The 17835-nt window shown below is 41.4% G+C and overlaps 1 protein-coding gene across 4 annotated transcripts in view; it reads left to right on the forward strand.

The window, feature by feature from the left end:
• The window catches only part of NSUN3 (NOP2/Sun RNA methyltransferase 3), a 59169-nt gene that overhangs the window by 30856 nt on the left and 10478 nt on the right, over nt 1-17835 (forward strand). The window lies entirely within an intron of this gene.

Consider the following 17835-nt stretch of genomic DNA (forward strand, 5'->3'; position numbering starts at 1 on the left):
TTGACCGCATATAATATTTACAATAATGGAAATCATAGTGATATATAATTTGATGTCTTTTTTTCTACTTTGTTAATTAGGAATATTTAATTATTAAATAGTCTTTGAAATTATACATATGAAATGGCTACATCCTATTAAATAACTCCATTCATTTGTTCACTTATTGAGGTGGTTAGGACTATCAAAAACTGTTCTTTCTAATAATAAAATCTCCTTGGTGCAAGAAACAATTACAAAAACGTGTCTTAATGGAGATTAAAGCATCAGCTTTTTAATGATCCCGGCAAGAGCCTGGTCCCTCTTTGGGGGAGGAGTCAGCAGCTGACCTGCCATCCATTTCTCTTGATTTCCCAGCAAACACTCTATGGAAAGAAAGAATGGAGGGAATCCAATTAAACTCGTTGATAACTGACCTCTCTGGTAAATAGGCTAATGAATTTTGTTAAGAGAAAAGCTTTAAAAGGAAAAATCTTGCTTATGGCATGCTTTGAGGAGAGTGTCCTTGGTTAGGATAGCCTATGATAAACACGGCTTAGCATCTGTAGATTAATGAGGCTGGCTTTCCAGAGAGTGTCATATAAACTGTTAAATCCCCTAAGGTACATTGGAGATGTGACAACCTAAATGCTCCTCCTGTGTAAGGTGATCTGTGAACTCTGCTTAGAGAGCTCATCTGTTATTCTGACTAGAAAACATTCTGAGCTAGAAGCCAGATTTAGGAAGTCTCGTTGAATGTCCCTGCTGTTCTTGTGCCACTGGACGGCTTGTACACAGGTCCTGGAGATGATTAGGAAAGCTTGATAGTGGCTAAGCTCTCTGGCTCATGAGAATCTGACTCTACTATCCAATCCTTTGTGATACTTCACCTCTAAAACCCAGCTCGGTGCCTCTACTGAAACTAAATTGAAAAACATGATTTGTACCTGAGTCTCAAGTGAAAGTCTCTTATTCCAGTCCTACATCTTAGAACTCAGTCATCTCACCCAGCTGGCTGCTAGGAAACCTGATTATGTCCTGTTCATGGAAACATGGTTAAGAGGATGAAGGGATAGGAACTATTGTACAAGATCTCAAGTAGGTCCAAGAAAACAAGGGAGTTGTGATTCTCATGAATTGTGACTATCCATTTTGTCTCCATCCACTAGTCAAATATAACAATGGACACTATTTATTGACTACATTAGCTATATCTCTTTCTCTGCTTATCTGCAGATACTCAATAAATATGTGGAGAGTCTTGAATTGTTAACACCACCTGAATGCTACCCCCTGTCTTGGGGATAGAGACGGGGAATCTCTATAAAAACTTGAGGCAGTAGCCCTGGCCACTTGGCTCGGTGGTAGACCATTGGCCTGGCATGTGGTTGTACTGGGTTTGATTCCCCGGCAGGGCACACAGGAGAAGTGCCCATCTGCTTTTTCACCCCTCCCCCTCTCACTTCTCTTTCTGTCTGTCTCTCTCTTCTCCTCCCCTCCTATAGCCATGGCTCAATTGGAGTAAGTTGGCCCAGGCACTGAGGATGTCTCCATGGCCTCCACCACAGGCTCTAAAATATGGCTCCAGTTTCAAAAGAGCAAGGGCCCCAGATGGGCAGAGCATCGCCCCTTAGTGGGCTTGCAGGTGGATCCCGGTCGGGGCGCATGCAGGAGTCTGTCTCTGCCTCCTCTTCTCTCACTAAAAAAACAAAAACAAAAAAACTTGAGGCAATGCTGGTGATGGTTCTCCTCTAACCATTTATTCTTTCTAAAAGTATTGAGTACCTTTTATGTTCCAGGCATCAGTGGTAAACAGGGCATATTCAAATGCTACTTGACTTGGCTACTGTTGTTTGAGATCATTTCTGATTCAGAAGTCTCATGTCTTCCGCCAACATCCATGAAACTGGCAGGCTAACCTTTTAGCACGCAAGCAGGATAAAATGACAGCCCCTTTAAAGTTTTTGACATTGTACAGATGCCTTCTCCCATGTTGTAGCTTGGTGCCTTGCCCTTTGATTCTCTTTGGTGGTTTTCTTTTTTTGTAGGGAGGGGAGAGTTTACAAAGAGAGATTATTACTCTTTATGTAATTTCTTACATCTGTATTTTTGTTTACAATTAATGCTTTTCGTGTTCTGTTTAAGAAAATTTTCTATATGCCAGACAATCTCCTGTTTTATTTTTTGGAAGCTTTATTTTTCAACTTCCACATTTAGGTCTATAATCCATTTCAGTTGATTTTCGATCATTAGTATGAAGGAAGAATCTATTTTCTTATCCTCCCGTCCTCCCTTCCTTTCTCTCTTTTTCTTTCTTGCCTATGGGTACTCTGAACAGCACAATTTGTTGCATATGGCTGTCTGAACAGCATTTACTGACTGTTATAAACAAATCAATAAACAACAAGTGCTCGTGAGGGTGTGGAGAAAAGGGAACCCTCCTGCACTGCTGGTGGGAATGCAGACTGGTGCAGCCACTGTGGAGAACAATATGAAGATTCCTCAAAAAATTCAAAATGGAACTGCCTTATGACCCAGCTATTCCACTTTTAGGAATATACCCTAAGAATCCCAAAACACTAATTCAAAAGAAGATATGCACCCCCATGTTTATTGCAGCATTGTTTGCAATAGTCAAGATTTGAAACAGCCCAAATGTTACATATACATGATGGAATACTATGCAGCTGTGGAAAAGAAGGAAATCTTCCCTTTTGCGACGGTATAGGTGGACCTGGAGATGATTATGCTAAGGGAAATAATCCAGGCAGAGAAAGACAAATATTGTATGATCTCACTTATATGTGGAATCTAATGAACACAATAAACAGAGGAACAAAATAGAAACAGAGGCAGGGTCACAGGGAACAGATGGACAGCTGTCAGAGGGAAGGGGGATAAGGGGATGGGATCAAAGAAGGTGAAGGAATTAGCCAAATTATATATACATAGCACACAGATACAGATAACAGGCCAACAAATCCCAGAGGGAAGGGGGATTGGAGGTTGAGGGAGGGGTCAAAGGCAGTGAGATGGGATGGAAAGAGACTGCATGTGGCATGGAGGGCACTATGCATGCAGGGGGTAGAGGGTGTTATATTGAGTGGGACACTTGAAACCATTTTAACATAATAAAAATTAAAAAACAAAAACCTTGCTTCTTCCATCAGAAAGGTTTCTTGGCACTTGGCATTATGGGCTTTCTTTAATTCTTTTATAAACAAGTCATTGCAGGAGTCAAATGGCTTTGTTCTTTACTAGGAAACAGCTGTTGATTTCCTCCAAAAAAATATTTAAGACGATGGTTTTTAAACTTTGCTTTGCAAGTGTTGGTCAAATAAGTTTGTAAATATGATATATATGTTTGCTCGCTTGTGACTTATATTGGGTGTGGGGGACAGACTATAAGCAGGCCAGGTCGTTGTAGCCTGAGGTTTGGTTTTGGGACTGAGCTTTTCCCCACACCCTTGACTGATTGTATGATCTGGGTGGTGCACTCTCATGAGGAATCCAATTATGCCTTGGATAAGTGACTTTGTATCGGGGACTTCCTTGTTTGTATATTGGATTAAGGGATTTTGGTTTTCTACACTATAAAGTGGGACAGACCAGGAGCTTGGACACACAGTTCCTGCTATCACAATTGCAGGGGCTTCCCTGATCCCTGGCCCTTCATGGGAAGAGCTGGTTTTCTGCTTTTCCCTTGTCTTCTTTTGTGGTTTGCCTGTCTTGGTGAGACACCAATAAATAGGATGGCCCCCCATCCTCTGACTCTGCCATTTCTTTATCATCTGCCCGAATCCAATGGGAACCTGCATGTGAATGGCCACGATGGCGGCTCCTGGCCTTACAGCAAGGTTCTGTACCATTGTTTCAGGAGCCTTCTTTAAGGAAGAAAGAAAGATGACCGACCGGGAGAGCTTCTTAGTTCACCACACCCCATCCAGCTAGAAGTGTTCTGTGATTCAGCTTGGAGGATTTCATTTGGAGAAAGATTTTAATTGTTACTAAAAAAAAAAAAATACTTTGAAAAACCTTTAAAAAGTCATTTTAATCAGTGATAATGTAAAGCTAGTTGCCACGGCCGCCATCACAGCCTCCTGGCCCATGCAGGTTCTCATTTGATTCAGACAGATGGTAATGAAACAACGGAGCCAAGAACTGGTGGACCATTAATTAGCTTTAATCCTAGCTTGCACCCAGCGGGCAAGTAAAACACACACTGGGCTCCAAAGTCCACTCATTCAGTGCTCACAAAGCTACTGACTTATCCGAGTTTCCTAGAATCAAAGGTGTCTACCTCACCAGCCTCATTTTCCTCTGTTTCCCATCTCCTTCTCTCTGCACTAACTGACTTCTCCTTCAGCACTCTGCCATCTTGGCTGCCTCTCCTTGCCTCCACGTGGCCTTTATCTGCTCTCCTCTCTAATGCTACTCTTAGGAACCGAGAGAGAGCAAAAGCAAGCTCCAGGTCTGCCCCACTTTATAGTGTAGAAACTAAAAACTTTAATCCAATATACAAACAAGGAAGTCTCTGATACAGAGTCACTTATCTGAGACATAATGGGATTCCTCATGAGAGTGCACCACCCCACATCAAAAAGGGTGGGAAAGGCTTAGTTCCAAAACCAAGCCCCAGGCTACAAGGATCCCTTCTGCCCACAGCCCGCCCACCACACACATTAATATAGTCACGCCCATCCCAAGCAAGAGGGCAACCAATACCATCACCTGGGTGACAGTATTCCACGTGGGCAGCGCCATCTTTAACAAAGTGAGCATAATATACAGTGTGTCCGTAAAGTCATGGTGCACTTTTGACCATTCACAGGAAAGCAACAAAAGACGATAGAAATGTGAAATCTGCACCAAAAAAAAAACTCTCCCAGTTTCATACCTATTCAGTGCAGTTTGATGTGGGTCACACACAGATTTTTTAGGGCTCCTTAGGTAGATATCCCGTATAGCCTCTACAGATTCGTCACTGACTGATGGCCTACCAGAACGGGGTTTCTCCACCAAACTGCCGGTTTCCTTCAACTGCTTATCACACCGAGTAATGTTATTCCTATGTGGTGGTGCTTCATTATAAACGCGCCGATATTCACATTGCACTTTGGTCACGGATTCGAATTTAGCAAGCCACAGAACACACTGAACTTTCCTCTGTACCATCCACATCTCCACTGGCATGGCCGTGGGCTGCTCTGCTGTATACACGGTGTTACGTCATCATCTGCACATGCGCACATGCTGCCACATCATCCTACAGAAACTGGAGGATTTTCCTTTTATTTGGTGCAGACTTCACATTTCTGTCATCTTTTGTTACTTTCCTGTGACCAGTCAAAAGTGCACCATGACTTTACGGACACACTGTATTTTATCTGCCCAACAGATAAGTAATCTCTATTCATTTATAAACACATTTTCTATGGGCCAAAATCAATTTGATTCTGGTGATTTTCTTGAAAGATTTTTAGTTTATTTTTCTCTGTATGAGTGAAGAGATTATATTAGTTAGTAGATCAAAGACCCAAATTAAATTTAGGTCGAATGTTGCTACTGTCGTTGTTTTCTAATTTAAGCAACACAAAACTAGACTCTGTATGTTTAATCCCAGCAGAGAATGTTTAATCCCTAAAGGACCCTCCGGTACTCATATTAATGAGTGACTGTTGAGAAGATATATCAAACTAGAGCTCTCCAAGTAGAAACTGATAATAAATACGTTAAGACTTGTCATTTATAATCTGTTTCTGGAGTGTCTGGTGTCATGACTCTGCTCTAGCAGTATTATATTAAAAAGATCCTTTCTTCAAGGTAAAAGCTTACTGTGAGTGGAGAGAAAATAATTGTCAGCATTGTTTTTGTTTCTTAGGTCAACAAAGTAATGGCTGCTAGGTATGGTATCTCCGAAAATTGCAAGCTGGGTCATGTTTCTTTATCTTAAATTTACAGACCTTCTTTGATAATAAACAGTTTGATATCTAGAAATTTGAATACTTACTGTGAACACAGTAAAGAGTACCCTCCAGGCTTGTAAAAGGAAACTTTGAAAACTGATGATAGCACTGGATAACGATCAAGCCAGAAATACCTGTTTTAGATGTATAGTACCTGAAACTTAATTGTAAATCTTCCTTTAGTTGATAGATTCAACATGAGCTTCTCCTTTTTGCCTTAATGTTTTCTTTGGTTTTAGTGCATAATAGTGTGTTGGGCAGATAAAATGTATTATGCTCACTTTGTTAAAGATGACACAAGGAGGCCGTCGCCCAGGTAATATTAATGTGTGTTGGGGGCAGGCAGGATTGTTGGAGCCTGGGGCTTGGTTTTGGGATTAAGCCTTTCCCACCCTTTTTGATGTGGGGCGGTACAATCCAATCATGCCTCAGAAGTGTCTTTGTATTAGAGACCTCCCTATTATGTATATTGGATTAAGGGTTTGGATTTCTACACTATAAAATGGGGGCAAAACGAGAGCTTGCGCTCTTGGTTCCTGAGATTATCATTAGAAGAGAGAGCAGAGGAGAGCAGAGAAAGGCCACGTGGAGGAGGCCAGGAGAAGCAGCCAAGATGGTGGAGTGCTGAGTGAGATGCCAGTTTGTGTAGAGTTTGTATTTGGGATAAGGAAGGAGATGGGGAACTGAGGAGAATAAGTCTGGTGAGCTAGAAACCTTTGATTCTAGGAAACTCAGATAAGTCAGTGGCTTTGTGAGCACTGAGTGTGACTGGGTTTTGGAGCCCAGAGTGTATTTTTACTTGCCCGCCGGGTGCAAGGTAGGATTAAAGGCTATGGCCCACCAGTTTTTGGCTCCATGGTTTCTTTACCGACTGTCCGAATCCAATGCGAACCTGCATAGGCCAGAAGGCTGCTGTGATAGTGGCCCTGGCCCTAGCTCCTGGCTTTACATTGTGGTAGGAATTTTTTATTTGCTTTTTGCCCAGACTGTTGTTTACCAGCAGAAATAGTAACTGATACAAATGTACGAGATGAGTGAAATGATGAGAAACAGGCAGTGGGGAAACGAAAGAAATAGGAACTGCTGAAAAGGAACAAACAGAAAAATTGGGAAGGAAAACTAGAAGGCCATAAAGTAATATAGAAAAAAGACATGGAATGGTAAGAAAAAGTAAATGAAAGAAAACTCCTTGAAATGCTGAGAGGAAAAAAGGATGAAATGTAAAAGGATAAACATTTAGGGTGAGGTGAGGCAAAAAAAAACAATTTAGAGAGAAAAGCTCTGTGGAGCTCATAATGGTTGGTTCTGGGTGTGTTACCATTTGTTCAGTTATCTTGTAGGAATTAAAATACATATATCTACTGGTACATCAGATCAGGCTAATCATTTCTAAAGACTATACTTATTTATTTATTTTTAAAGGTTTTATTTATTGATTTAGAGAGAGGAGAGAAAGAGAAAGCGGGTTAGGGGAGGAAGTGTCAGCTCCCAGTTGCTTCATAGTTGCTTCTCCTGAGGGCCCTGACTGAGCGAGGCCAGGGTTTTGAACCGGCGACCTCACATTCCAGGTCAACGCTTCATCCACTGCGCTGCCCCAGGTCAGGCTGTTTTCTTCCTTTTACATCCCCAGCCACAACACTAACCTTCTATGTTAGATTTCCCTTATGTTTCCAGAAAGGCAGCATTGTTTTTAAATGTCTTCATGAAACTTTTGGTACTTTAAAACTGTTGTGGTATCAATTCCAATATGGTGGTGGGGAGTTTCCCCCTACACCACCAAGCAATTCCCTGCAACACCAGCTGGGTGTCTGTCCTACAGCTGAACTGTGTACCTGGGGACGGCGTCGTATTGCACAGGTTACAGCCAGCATCAGTACAAGATTGCTACTACCCCACTTCAGGTGCCCATTGTAAATTCAGGCTGTCACCTGTATTTCTGACCTATCAGACATTAGTCAGAAGTTCCCAACACTCTTTCTTTGGGTTTGGTTCATTTGCTAGAGCAGCTCACAGAACTCAGAAAACGGTTTACCTACATTTACAGTTATCAAAGGATATGGTAGGGGATACAGATAACATTCAAGTGGAAGAGATGCATAGGACAAGGTGTTTGAGACGGGACCCAGAGCTTCCCTGCCCTCCCTGAGCACGTCACCCTCCCAGCGTCACTGCTGTTCACCTACCTAGAAGCTCTCTGAACCCTGTCCTTTTTGTTTTTTATGAAGGTTTCATTGCATAGGCACATTTGATTGAATCATTTCTCATTAGCATTTGATTCAACCTCTAGCCTTTCTCCACTCTGCAGACATCAGGGAGTTGATCTGAAAGCCCTCTAGCTCTGTGTTGGTTTTTCTGGCTGCCAGCCACCAACTGTAGGCATGCCCCAGAGTCATAAAAGGCACTTTTACTGCTCTCATCACTTGGGAAATCCAAGGTTTTAGGAGCTCTGTATAGAAAAGCAGATGAAGACCAAATATGTATTTCTTTATTATAAATCATAGTATAACAATACCACATATCTCTGTTTAAAAGTGATGGCGATGATTTTCTATAGAATCAAGTTCACTTTCTAAAAGTTACCAATTTTTTAGTTCAATCAGAAATGAGACCATAATTGTTAAGTAGTAATCGTCATTAGCAGGTTATTTTACTTTCTGTAGGAATTTATCTATAACCTCTGTTGGCAAAAGGAAGAAAACTTTCTCACTTTTATAAATTACTTGACAAAAGTTCTATTTTCTTTTTTCTAAATAAAGCCTCTATCATTTTTATGTGTTCTATAATTATGAGTTTTAGCTTGCATGAGTTGTTATTTATTCAGAATTTTTGAGTTTTAGTTGCTAGATATATTCCTTTGTTTTATACTGAAAAATTCTCTGCCTTTCCTGCCTCTTATTTAAGGTAGCACTCATTTATTTACTTGTTTAATAAATATATTTTGGGAACATTCTTTCTAGTTGTGTTATGTATAAAAAATACAAAATGTGTATAATATAAACCCTTTTCAAGGAGCTAAACATTTATTGCTTGGGGAAAAAAAAAAAAACAGAAAAGGGAGGAAGTCTATGGTGAAATCATTGAAGGTTTCAGAGACTATGTGAGCTTTGAAGTAGGTCTAGAAGGATGAAGAATAAAAGTTTGCCCGGTCAAAAGGAAACTGAAAATAATTGTGTAAGTATTTCAACTTGTTAAACATCAATAAAAATGAGGCAAAGAATGAATTTTAACTCCTTGATAATTAATTGCTCAATAGTGTCTGTCTGCTCTACAGGAGGCAGAGGTATTGCTCACTGTCAGGGTTTGGTCAGAAAGGAATCCCTGCAAGTGAATGAAATAAGCAATTTCTTACAGGAATTAGATCTTAATCATGGGAGCTGGTTAAGCAGTCTATAGAAATTGTGTGTGATTGTGTCCTTCCTTCTGCTGTGGAGCTTGAAGTTAGCAGGGTCGGTGGCCAACACAGAAGCATGTGGGGATTCACATAGGCTTGAGTATTCTGAGAAATTTCTAAGACTGAGGGAACGTTGGTTATATAAGACGCTTTGGACAAAGGAGGGACGGGGCATTAGATATCATAAGTGAGAACGGACGATTTACAGGTAATTGGGGAAGAGCAGAGCATGCATGGCAGGAAAGTCTTCTCTAAGCAGCTCAGAAACACTGAGACACAGCGGGTATCTGGCTAGCAGGCTTGGAGTCTTCCTGCTGGGGGGAAGTTTCCTGAGGTGATTAAGCTAAGACTCCCCTCCCAAAGCAGGTTTCTCTGTCTGAATCTCTTGGGCAGGAAAGGAGGGAGGGTCAAAGGTTCTTTCTCAGACTTTTGTTTCTTTTTTATAAGTTTTTTTTTTTTTGACAGAGACACAGAGACGGGGACAGACAAACAGGAAGGGAGAGAGATAAGAAGCATCAATTATTCGTAGTGGCACCTTTGTTGTTCATTGATTGCTTTCTCATATATGCCTTGACTAAGGCTACAGCAGAGCAAGTGACACCTTGCTCAAGCCAGCGACCTTGGACTCAAGCCAGCAACCTTGGGCTTCAAGCCAGCAACCTTTGGGCTCAAGCCAGCAACCATGGGGCCATGTCTGTGCTCCCGTGCTCAAACCAGTGACCCCGCACTCAAGATGGCTAGCCAGCACTCGAGCTGGATGAGCCCGCGCTCAAACTGGCAAACTCAGGGTTTTGAACCTGGGTCCTCTGCGTTCTAGTCCCACACTCTATCCACTGCACCATTGCCTGGTCAGGCAGACTTCTGTTTCTTAATATACAGCTTAAAGTCAGTATCCCAGAAAGGCAGCTTTGGGATGGCAAAACTTTAGTCCTTTTCCTGTCACCAGAACCTACATAGGTACGTGTCTTACCAGTACTAAGCATCCAACTTTAATGACATGAGCGATCTGCACAAGAGCTGGTGTATTTGTCATGGAACTGCCCAGAAACCTGGCCTAGAATTTAGAGAAGTTGAAGGAAGATCTGTGATTGGTAGAGAAGCCGCCCCCCATCCCGCCCACAAGTTGAGCCAGTAGATCTGTAACAACATGTGGGTGCACTAAGCTACATATTCATTTCAAGTAATTTTGACAGGACTTTTACATAGGCATGTGTAACCCATAACCCTGTCAAGTATAGAGCATTTATGTCACCCCAGAAAGTCCCTAGTGCTCCTTCAGAATCTATCACACCACTCACCAAAGACAACCGTTGTTCCGATTTCTTTTACTATAGATTAATTTTGCCTGTTCTCAGACTACATAAAAAGTGTCATCAAACATGTACTCTTTTTTTTACCTGAAATTTATTTCTCAGCATAATGTTTTTGAAGTTTATTTATATTGTATGTATCAGACGCTTGTTCCCTTTTATTAGGTGAGGTATGAAAGCAACATCTTTGCTTTTGGACCAGGATCATATTGCTGACACAGGAACATTTACTCAGAAGTGCTTGAGCAAGGCTTGAAGCCACTGTTTCATCTCTGTAAGAGCCGCACCTTTGGAGGTACCTTTTCATCACTGCTTCACTCTGGGGCACAGAATCTGTTGACTTCTCCCACCCTACACGGCCCAGATATTTTTAGTCGATTTGGATTGTCATCCACAAGCGAGAACCTTCCTTAGCAGACCTGTATTCCTTCCATCTCTTCTTCCAAATTCCCAAGATCTTTCCTGAGCCTTCTCTCATTAACACATACTAACACTTTGAGATTTTCTCCTAGTCATCCTGGAGTTATAGAAGCTTTGTTTAGCGTGTATCTATCTTTGAAGATATCATAAATAGTGACTTTATTAAATGTTTTCCATAGCATAATAAAGCTGTATTAGGGTTTTCCAGAGAAACAGAAAAGGGTGTGTGTGTGTTTAAGGAATTTTTAAAAGGAATTGGCTCACATGATTTTGGAGACTTAAGTTCAAAATCTGCATGGTGGGCCAACAGTGTGGAGATCCAGAAAAGAGCCAGTGTTGTGGGTCGAGTCCGAAGGCTGTCTGCTGACAGAATTCCTTCCTGTTCAGGGAGGTCAGTCAGTCTTTTGTCTTTTCAGCCTTCAGCTGACTGGATGAGGCCTGCCCCCATTATGCAGGGCAATCTGCTTTAGTCAATGTCCACCAAATTAAATGTCAATTACTGGCTTTCTAGCCTGTGTATTTGTTTTTCCCCCTAATTGCCTGCTTATTAAGCCAGCTCTGCATTTGAGTCCGCTAAAGCAACGCCATGTTTGGTGCCAAATTCAGTATCAGGTTTTTTTTTTTTCTTCTAACATAATACAGAGAAAGAGACAGGCAGAGTAATACAAAGAGAGACTCAAGATAATAGTGACTTAAGTAAAAGTCAAAGTGGGCTTCCCAGGGTTGTTCTGGCAATCATGTGATTGCCAGACTCCACGATCATCAGGGGTTCAGGCCCAGTCTGTGTTCTGGCTCATGGTCCCAGGTTGCAATTCCAGCTCATACTGTTTAATCTGCAACTTGTAGGAAGGGGGAAGAGAGCATTCCTCACATTACTTTCACATCTCATGGATCAGACTTGGTCATATGACTGTGTTAATGAAAGGCAGTTTTGGGAAATTAACTGAAGCTGTGCCCAATTAAAAATCCCATAACTACTGAAAGAAATGAGAATAGTATTGAAGAACAATTAGCAGTATCTGTCACAAGTTGGATATCCCTTAACCAGCAAACATTGGAGGATGCAAAGAAAATTAAGAAAATTCTTTAGCAAGAAAACCAATTTGAGAGACTTCATGATGTCAAGTAGATGAGCCCTGGCCAGTTGGCTCAGTGGTAGAGTGTCAGCCTGGCGTGCAGGAGTCCCGGGTTTGATTCCCGGCCAGGGCACACAGAAGAAGCGCCCATCTGCTTCTCCACCCCTCCCCCTCTCCTTCCTCTCTCTCTCTTCCCCTCCCGCTGCCAAGGCTCCATTGGAGCAAGGATGGCCCGGGCGCTGAGGATGGCTCTGTGGCCTCTGCCTCAGGTGCTAGAATGGCTCTGGTTGCAATAGAGCAACGCCCCAGATGGGCAGAGCATGGCTCCCTGGTGGGCATGCTGGGTGGATCCCGGTTGGGCACATGTGGGAGTCTGACTGCCTCCCCGTTTCCAACTTCAGAAAAATACCAAAAAAGAAAAAAGAAGTAGATGACAAAGGCCTCAGCTTAGTGAATGGGAGGAGAATAGAGACATGTGGCCAGATTTGCAAGAAATTTTCAATGGAAAATTAATAAAACTTGATGATTGATTGGCACTGGAGTGGGAAGGAGAAGAACATGTCAAGGATAACTGTGGTTAAGAGCATGCTACAGCCCAACCAGGTGGTGGCGCAGTGGATAGAGTGTCGGACTGGGATGTAGAAGATCCAAGTTCGAGACCCCAAGGATGCCAGCTTGAGCTTGGGCTCATCTGGTTTGAGCAAAAGCTCACCAGCTTGGACCCAAGGTCGCTGGCTCGAGCAAGGGGTTACTCGGTCTGCTGAATGCCCGCAGTCAAGGCACATATGAGAAAGCAATCAATGAACAGCTAAGGTGTCGCAACGAAAAACTGATGATTGATGCTTCTCATCTCTCTCCATTCCTGTCTGTCCCTGTCTATCCCTCTCTCTGACTCTCTCTGTCTCTTAAAAAAAATAAATAAATAAATAAATAAAAGCGCATCCTATGTACAGCTCTAGTGTCCAGATTTCAGTCTTGGTTTGGACACTTACTGAGTGGACTTGTACAAGTTGCTTAACTCTCTTACCTTGGTTGTGTTATCTGCAAAGCAAGAATGGTAATTCATGTCTCAAAACTTAATTGAAAGATTGAATGAAATAACATCTGTGAAACATCTAACTTTAGGGGAAAAGATAGAGCAAGGATAAAGTTCTAGGGAAGACTGTTTTTAAGGGATAGGAATAAGAGGAAAGGTACGAGAGGCGGCCAGAGAGAACTTCAGAGAAGTGGGAGATGAACAAAGAGTCACATCCTGGAAGCCAGAGTGGTACAAAGCTTTTAGAAGTTCTGGATGAATGACAGAATCCAATAGTACAGTAAGGGAGGGCTGATGATAAGCCTAACTTAGACTGCTTTCGTACTCACGTTATCAGTAAGCTTCTGAGGAAGCCATATTTTATTTACCTTTTAGAGCTGTGGAAACAGAATTTGGTTAAATGAGTCACCAGATTATTTGGAATAATTACCAAATTACTCCAAATTATTTGGAATTTTAATTATATAACTACTTTTGTGTTTCTGTCGAGTTTAATTTGCTAAATTCATTAAAACTATGATTTAGATGTCAGTCTATGATGAAGAGTTTCAAATTATGTCTCAACATGAGGTATTTGCTTTCACTTACCATAAATTCTGTGCAATAACACTGTAACAGGTGAAGGTTGTATGTTCTATAAAAGGTAGCCAAGATTCTCAGATCCTATGTTCAAACTTAGTAATTCTTAGTTCTCTATGTTAAAAGTGCCTAAAAGTGCATAGTTGTTCTTTACCTTCAGTGAGTATTTGGGATACTGGGGAAGATAAAATCTGTGCATGCGGTATCCTCCTTTTTGCCCCAGATTTCATCCCTATTTTAGCAGTAGTAATATGTGCTTCAGGGTATGTAGCACTTGGTAAAGCTTGTGCTCCCTTTCCTGGTATTGGATCAGGGTGACACTCTTTGTGATGTGTATGGCCAGTAGTCGCGGCCACCAACACAGCCTGGCTCATGCAGGTTCGCATTTGATTAGATGGTAATGAAACAATGGAGCCAAGAACTGGTGGGCCATTATCTTTAATCCTAGCTCACACCCAGCAAGAGAGTAAATACACACAGTGGGAAAACAGTTCCTTTTCTTTTCTTTTTCTTTTTTTTTTACAGGGACAGAGAGAGTCAGAGGGATAGGTAGGGACAGACAGACAGGAACAGAGAGAGATGAGAAGCATCAATCATTAGTTTTTCGTTGCGACACCTTAATTGTTCATTGATTGCTTTCTCATATGTGCCTTGACAGCAGGCCTTCAGCAGACCAAGTAACCCCTTGCTCGAGCCAGTGACCTTGGGTCCAAGCTGGTGAGCTTTTTCTTTTTCTGCTCAGGCCAGATGAGCCTATGCTCAAGTTGGCAACCTCGGGGTCTCAAACCTGGGTCCTCTGCATCCCAATCCAATGCTCTATCCGCTGCGCCACTGCCTGGTCAAAACAGTTCCCTTTCTATTCAGGGCTCCCAAAGCCACTGACTCATCCAAGTATTCTTAGAATCAAAGGCCCCACCAGCCTTATTCACCTCTGTTCCCCATCTCCTTCTCTTTGCACAAACTCTGCACAAACTGGCTTCTTCAGCACTCTGCCATCTTGGCTGCCTCTTCTCTGCAATGCTAATAGCAGAAACTGAGTGAGAGAGCTCCCGGTCTACCTCATCTTATAGTGTAGAAATTAAAGCCTTTAAGCCAATTTATAAATAAGGAAGTCTCTGATACAAAGCCACTTATCTGAGGTATAAATGGGATTCCCCATAAGAGTGCACCACCCCACATCATGCAACAGTCAAGAGTGTGGGGAAAAGCTTAGTTTTGAGAAGATCTTAGTATTAAAAGGATGTTGAAAAGATCTTAGTATTACAAGGGTGGAAAAGGCTTAGTCTTAAAAGTAGGCCTTAGGCTATGAGGACCTTGCCATCTTACAGCCTGTCTCCCACACCCAATGCAAACTATAAGCAAGCAAACATATACATCATACTTACAAACTTATTTGACTTAACATGATGCATTACTTGGCTTTGCACCCAAATAGCCAAAGCAATCCTAAGGGAAAAGAACGAAGCTGGGGGCATTACAATACCTGACTTCAAATTATATTATAGAGCCAAGATAATCAAAACAGCATGGTATTGGCAGAAAAATAGACACTCAGACCAATGGAACAGAATAGAAAGCCCAGAAACAAAACCACATGTATATGGTCAAATAATTTTTGATGAAGGGGTCAACAACACACAATGGAGAAAAGAAAGCCTCTTCAACAAATGGTGCTGGGAAAACTGGAAAGCCACATGCAAAAGAATGAAACTGGACTACAGTTTGTCTCCTTGTACTAACAGTAATTCAAAATGGATCAAAGACCTAAATATAAGACCTGAAACAATAAAATGCATAGAAGAAAACATAGGTACTAAACTCATGGACCTGGGTTATAAAGACCACTTTATAAATTTGACCCCAAAGGCAAGGGAAGTGAAGGCAAAGATAAATGAATGGGACCACATCAGACTAAGAAGCTTTTGCACAGCAAGAGAAACTGACAACAAAACAAACAGACAGCCAACTAAATGGGAGATGATATTTTCAAACAACAGCACAGATAATGACCTAATATCCAAAATATTCAAAGAACTCATAAAACTCAACAACAAACAAGCAAAAATCCAATAAAAAAAATGGGATGAGGACATGAACAGATACTTCTCCCAGGAAGAAATACAAATGGCCAACAGATAAATGAAAAGATGCTCATCTTCTTTAGCTATTAGAGAAATGCAAATCAAAACTACAATGAGATACCACCTCACACCTGTTAGATTAGCTATTATCAACAAGACAGGTAATAGCAAATGTTGGAGAGGCTGTGGAGAAAAAGGAACCCTCATACACTGTTGGTGGGAATGTAAAGTAGTACAACCACTATGGAAGAAAGTATGGTGGTTCCTCAAAAAACTGCAAATAGAACTACCTTATGACCCAGCAATCCCTCTACTGGGTATATACCCCAAAACCTCAGAAACATTGATACGTAAATACACATGTAGCCCCATGTTCATTGCAGCACTGTTCACAGTGGCAAGGACATGGAAACAACCAAAAAGCCCATCAATAGATGACTGGATAAAGAAGATGTGGCACATATACACTATGGAATACTACTCAGCCATAAGAAATGATGACATCGATCATTTACAGCAAAATGGTGGGATCTTGATAACATGATACGAAGCGAAATAAGTAAATCAGAAAAAACCAGGAACTGCATTATTCCATACGTAGGTGGGACATAAAAATTTGCTGTGCAAGCTGGGGCAAGTCACCTAGTCTTTGTGATCCTCTATTTGATAAATTGGATCAGACTTTTTACCCTATAGACCTCCTAAGGTTTTATTAAGACACCATGTGTGGCCTGACCAGACGGTGGCACAGTGGATAGAGCATTGGACTGGGATGTGGAGGACCCAGGTTCGAGACCCCAAGGTCGCCAGCTTAAGTGTGGGCTCATCTGGTTTGAGCAAAGCTCACCAGCTTGGACCCAAGGTTGCTGGCTTGAGCAAGGGGTTACTTGATCTGCTGAAGGCCCGTGGTCAAGGCACATGTGAGAAAGCAATCAATGAACAACTAAGGTGTCGCAACGATAAACTAATGATTGATGCTTCTCATCTCTCTCCATTACTGTCTGTCTGTCCCTATCTATCCCTCTCTCTGACTCTCTGTCTCTGTAAAATAAAATAAAATAAAATAGACACCATGTGTGAAATTCTCTTTAAATTAAACACCAAATAAACATAAGGTAAAATTATTAATGAAGCTAATCACTTGTCGTTCACTTGTTAACTCAGGATTAGTATCTCATTTGATTCCTGGACCAAATCCACATTCCCGTTGATTCAGGAATATTCATTCTGCCATTCCCTTCCGTTTCCATTCCCTTCTGTTCCCATTCCCTTCCCTTCCCTTCCCTTCCTTTCCCTTCCCATTCCCTTCCTTTCCCATTCCTTTCCCTTCTCATCCCCTTCTCTTCCCATTCCTTTCCCCTTCCCTTCCCTTCCGGTAAAGTCTGTTGTACAATCAATAGATTGCTTCCCCATATTTACATCTGAAAGAATGGTAGCTATTGTCTTGATGCTTTAATAGTAATAGAAGGGACGGAAAGAAGGATGAAGAGTAAAACTATTAATCACAATACTGTTTAGCTATAACCTTCATTTTTCAAAGGTATATACATTTATGATTACTTTACTTCTGCATCACAAATTGTAGAAGAGACAGGATTGTAACTTGAAATATATGACAAGAAAGACAGAAAAAGAAGTTACGTGTCTCCTGATGTTAAATCATGAGGAATTACTGAAAGGGGGAAAATTAGTTTCTACTTTGGACAAAAGATGGCAGTATTGCTGTGCTGATTGTTTTTCTACAATTTGGGTTTAGTCTTTTTAAATGCAGAAAACAGTTGAATTTAGTGATCTAATAAACACTGACCCTCCCAACAGAATACCAGGTTTCTAATCAAGGACCTGAAGAATGGACCAGAAAAGTGGAATTTATATTTTAAAAATGTTTTATGTTGTTTTAATAGCTTTTGTAAAAATGATCTCGGAGAATCAGAGATTTGCCATAAGAACACCCTACATATCATGTTTTCAGTTATTGTTTGAAATGCCCTCCTTTG

Source organism: Saccopteryx leptura, chromosome 8, assembly GCF_036850995.1.
Source record: "Saccopteryx leptura isolate mSacLep1 chromosome 8, mSacLep1_pri_phased_curated, whole genome shotgun sequence".
Classification (NCBI taxonomy): domain Eukaryota; kingdom Metazoa; phylum Chordata; class Mammalia; order Chiroptera; family Emballonuridae; genus Saccopteryx; species Saccopteryx leptura.